Source organism: Coturnix japonica, chromosome 6, assembly GCF_054131305.1.
Source record: "Coturnix japonica strain WE chromosome 6, WE-NBRP24, whole genome shotgun sequence".
Classification (NCBI taxonomy): Eukaryota; Metazoa; Chordata; class Aves; order Galliformes; family Phasianidae; genus Coturnix; species Coturnix japonica.
In genome coordinates, this window is record NC_140668.1 from 26,012,081 (window position 1) to 26,017,389 (window position 5,309).

General features: G+C 44.9%; 1 protein-coding gene across 1 annotated transcript in view; it reads left to right on the forward strand.

Annotated features, from left to right (window-relative positions):
• Nucleotides 1-5,049, forward strand: part of LOC107319205 (uncharacterized) — a 224,733-nt gene extending 219,684 nt beyond the window's left edge. The window contains exons 23-24 of the mRNA XM_085550603.1: nt 1-1,441; nt 4,372-5,049. The exon at nt 1-1,441 is cut by the window's left edge and continues 491 nt beyond it. The gene's annotated coding sequence lies outside the window, so the exon portion shown is untranslated. The remainder of the gene's footprint in view (nt 1,442-4,371) is intronic.
• The last annotated feature ends 260 nt before the right edge of the window (nt 5,050-5,309 follow it).

The following is a 5,309-nucleotide window of genomic DNA, read 5'->3' on the forward strand; positions in this document are numbered from 1 at the left end:
TTGCAATATCCATCCACAATGATAAGCAATTCCCACTATAATGGATGGCTAATATATAAATTCAGCCCACATCAGTTTTGTGTCAACTAGCAAAAACAGAAACAATGGAAACTAGACAGCCATGGCTCTGCATAGGTCAACAACCAAGGTTATCTGTATTCAATTACTGGTATCTGCAAACTTGCATACTGTCAGCTGATCGTAGACTAAATGAAAACTTATCATGCACAGAGGCAGCAAATACATTTATTTGAAGCAGGCATCATATTAGTTCACTGGTTTGACTGTGGTTAAGGGGAAAAAAAAAAAAGGGTTATCAGTCTTTTGGGAAATTCTTTCAAATATAACCTGCAGCAAATATCTAAAATTGGGGATTATCTGTGTTATAAATCTTTGTGCAAAAAGTAGAAAAGGAACAGAAATTACTCCGTGGCCCTCTAAGACGATAAATTATATTATTTAACAATAGATAAACTTAGGGCACCTTTCCTGTGGAGCAGCCCTATTGTGAATTCGGCTTTAATCTGCTTCACCTTAACATCTGGTCGGTGGAACCAAAGATTTGGCTGTTTGGGACGCAGACAATAATTTGTTTGTTAACCGCTTTGCTGGAACAATACATCATCGCAGAAAACAAAGCCTACCAACACAACGCGTTTTTATCTGTTTCCTCTATCTGTGTTCCTTTTTCCACAAGTGCAAGTTCAGGCTTTTGAACTGTTTTCCTAGTGATAATTTGTGATGCTGTTAGTTTCATAACCCTGGAAAAACAGATACTTTTTTTTTCTCAACCTTCTTTTTCATCTTTGACCAACAGATGTTCTGTTCAAAACCTGTAAGCGCTCATGAGGTACGTACCAGCAAATCGTAATTGTTAACGCCCCTGTGGAAGGAAAATGTCAATAAATATTTGTTATCGCTGGCCTGTTTGGAAACAAAGGCATTTGCTTTGCAGAAGTTCACGTGCAAGACCTTTCTATGCATTTTTTCCAGCAGTCCATTCAATCAGACATCTAACACTTTTTGTTTCTTTTCAGAAGAGGAAGTGAAAATAACCTCACAGAATCAAAAATAAAGCTCAAAAGCACGAGGGCATCCTGTATTCCATGGCAGCGTAAAATAGCACTTGAGCTCATTTCAGGGATCCGAATGCAGCCACAGAGCTGAGCTGTGATCCAGATCCAGCACTTCTCCACTGCACACTGAAGCAGCAATCAAGGGCTAAAATCTAAATGCGTGGCACTGTAATGCAGAGAAATGGCCCACCAACATCTGGCTGCTGACAACCGCAGTCCATACCTATGGAAAATCTCCCTAGCCAAATGACTAACATCAGACTTAACTGCGACTTCTCCTCTAGCGAGAGATACAGAGTGTGCTTGGTTCTGACTTCTCCCTCATGTCACTGAAGTCCAGACTCAGCCTGCTACTGGAGGAGGAGGTAAAACTTATACTTTCTAGATGACTGATAAAAGCAAATGCTATCATTTTCAGACCCACATGGTGAGCTACTATAGACATTCAGAACTGTCCCCAGTGCAGCAAAGAACTCTTAGCACATCCTCACACTGTGCCATTCTACTTCATTCTGCCCCTTGTTGAGCTCTTGTATCTCCCTCATTTTATCTCCAGGTGTGTCTGAAACTGTAGTTCTATTCTAAAGACGAACATATAACACATGCTGTGATGATCTGGCAAATCAGCCTCTGCACTACTAAAATTAATGCTGTTTTACAGCATGGACCAAACTACATGTGTTTCAGCCAACACACCCCATGTGGGCTGGAGCTTCCTTGCCCTCTCCATAGCTTTTTGTCCTCTTGTTGATGCAAAGACCAGAGGAGCTGCAGGGTGCATCCATTTACCTGGCCACAGTGGAGCATCCTTAAAATGCAAGAAACTGGCCATGCAAATGAGACAGAAATGGCTGCCACCCAAGGCAGGGGAATTTTTCCAAGTCTGAACCCTATGCAGGAAGCAACTTCTTAGTGACTGTTTGTTTTATGGATTCACTCGAGGAGCTGATAAAGCTGATAAGAGGGCTCTGAGGTGTTTCACAGATCAGGAGGACAGGAATCTGCATTTCTGAGAAGTCATATGCAGGGGTTTGGGTCTAGAACTGTGACCTACTTAGAAGACTCTGACTTAAGCCCCAAGTAATGCTCTTGCTCAAGCATGAATTACAAGCAGCTGAAGAAAGATGAGCTTTCTCACTTGTGCTCCAGCCAAGTTTGCCCACATCTAATGAGGAAAAGTAGGACTCGGTGCCATTTTGTATTCCCGTGATGTGGTGCAGATGGAGGCTCGGCACACGTTCCTCTGCCTCCCCTTGCAAAGCGTGGAGCTGGAAAGCATCAGGTTGGAGAGCAGAGGAAGTGGTGGCTGTGAGAAGCTGCCTCGCCCATGGGAGCAGAGCCGGCAGCAGCTCTGGTGACTGGAGATGGCTGAGCTGGAGGAAAGTATTTAAACGGCCCATGGCCAAAAGCTTCGGGGGCTAGAGCAGCAGCCATCCATGGAGGGAGGGAATGGCTGAGCCATCACACCTCAGCCATAATGGCCCTGGCAGAGGCAAAGAGGGTGGCACACGGGGGCTGGTCTCAGCCCTGAGCTGGGTGCAAGCCCTGCTGTGTGCAAGGCCCAGGTCCTGCCTGCAGCCATGTAGACCCGTGTCCCAAGCTGAGCGCTGCAGTGAGTCAGCCTGCTGATGCAAGATGGGAACGCAGCTGGGCTGGGCATTGCTGTGGGATTATAAAGTTTTTTTTTTTAAAACAAAAAAAAAAAAAAAAAAGGAAAAAAGCCCTTGGGGAAAGGGAATGTAACTGATGGGAGAAGCAGCAGAAGAGACAAGCAAGATGCATTCTCTTTGCATTTCAACCACTGGGCTGTCTGTGGATGTGAGTGAGGTCCCAAATTCCATCACTGAGGCCACATTGGGCTGCCGTGGTGCACAAGCTCACAGTGCACATCACAACCTGCTCATGGGGTCAGTGCTGCAGGGTTTTGTTCAGCAAGAGAAAGGTTTTCTACATAAAAGGCTTTATATCCAAAAGATACCATTTTAACTTGGCTGCAGCAGCACTGGAAATGCAGTGGGGAACAGGAAAAGTCCACGGGGCGGCTGTTGTCAGAAAACAGTTTCTGGAAAAAATTAAAGTTCTCTTGAGGCATGTAGAAAAATTCCAGGACACTGTATTATTATTGTTGTTATTATTACCCTTGATCTTTTGGAAGGTGGAGAGGGAGCGCATGCCGTTTTAAAGAAGGAAGACAGGACATCTGCAGCCTTTAAAAAGCAAAGCACAAAGGCTGCTGGGCTCTCCTTACAGCATTTTTAATTATCTTCCTTAAGTTTCCCAAATAAAAACACATCACATTGAGCCTCACCCAATAAAGCTATGTGGGTAAATACAATACCCATTGTCTAATCAATATCATATTGCTCATGGCTTTAGCTGGTTCAATATCTGAGATCATTGCCTCTCGACTCACACCTAAGGATGCCAATATCTGCTTAATGTTGGACAAACTGCAGTTGTCATTCCCTGTAACAGAGTTCTTTAATCTCATTAATAACCTACAGATACCAGAGTGCAGCTTCAAGTAAAGCTGGCTGGAGCGTGCCAGATTTCCAGTTTCAGCTCTGGAGTGGGGTGGGTCCAAGAGCCCTGGCACTGGTGGGGCTGCAGCCCCTGCCGCACTGCTGCTGTGCTAGGGCACCCATGAACAAATTAAAAAGAAAAGTCAAATGCAGAGAGTGAAGAGGTGATGGTATGAGCTCAGACAGATGCCGTGACTAGAACAAAGCGTACGACTGAAGCATATCCTCCAAAATACTCTTTCTGTTGTATAGGCAGCAGTTGTATGGGCAGGGCACTGTGTGCTTGTTGCAGGCACACCACTGTGCCACCCATCATCCGCACTGGAACCACGGGGCAAGCAAAGGGCAAGCAGCAAGATGACGCCTGGCCCGGGGCCTGTCCCAGCAGTGCATCCATGAGCCCTGCAGCCCCGCGCAGCTGTCCGGGCGCGCTGCCGCCACGTCCGAGCTCAGCACGGCTCTGGGGAGCCCAGAATGTATCGTGAAATAAAAACAGCTGCGAGGGAAACTCATATGACTAGGATAGGTGCCATCTAGCAATTAACAGCCAGAAGTTTTGATCTGGAAAATCACATTTATTTTAATTGCTTCGCTGTTGTGTTCATAAAGAATTTGGCTCATTTTTGTATTTTCCTTATTAGATATACGATTTAACTTTGGAACAATGTAGTCATTAGTTCCATTGTTCCAGATTTTTCATCGCGGGGAATTGAATGATGGAGACGTGTTCTGCAAGGAAGATTGTTTATAAATATTTATCCTTGTCTTAACAGATATTTGTGTAATCCAGCCCAATTTTCTCGCACAGAATTCAGCAGTTGTTAATCTGGCACATGGCGGGCGGCACATTTCCTACCCTCTGAGTTCAGCGAGCTACTTTATCAAAGGAACCGAGCGAGAGAAGAATACTTTTGTTTTACCACTGTTTCCTTTGCAAGACCCAATTCTTTCCATTCCCTTCAGTGGGAAGACGCGGGCATCCGATTGCCACCACCGCTGCCATTCACTGACACGCTGACCCTGCGGCAGGCGCTGCCCTCGGAGCCCTGTGCCATGGGCAGGATCAGGCCCTGCACACAGGGCTGACAGGGGAGCTATAAGAAATACACGGGCCCTTCTGCTGGGAACGGGGCTGATCAGCTGAAAGGAACTGGGAGGTGAAAAATGGGATTTGGCAGTTCTGCACCACTCCACCATTTGGTGCTTGCTGTGGGACTCCAGCAAAAGGGAGCTATCACTACGGGCATAATTTACTTGATTTTAAGGATCTGTATGAATTCTGGCACCAGACCAAGTAGCCATTAGCTATGAGGAGTGCTTCCCCATGCTCATTTGTTTTCCATGTGTGAATTTTCGCTCATCCGATCTTTCTTCAGACAAAATTTTTCTTCATCAATTCCATGTGGAAAATACAACAAAAATCCAGATAATAAATTATTCAAGAAACACAACAGCTTTTGTTTTGGTTTTTGTTTTCATTTTCTTTAAACGGAAACCTACTCATTCTGGAATCACACTGTCAGCCTGCTTTGATTTCTGATATCTTAAAGCTAAGTGTTATAAAATGATATGGTTGTTTGCATGCTCCAGGATAGGCTTATGGGCAAATTACCTTAAATAAGGTAACTCAATAGCCAGGTAGGCAGGCTTTAATGCTATTACTATTAGGAAAATACCATTAATACGAGACATATGCGTGCCTCTATTACAT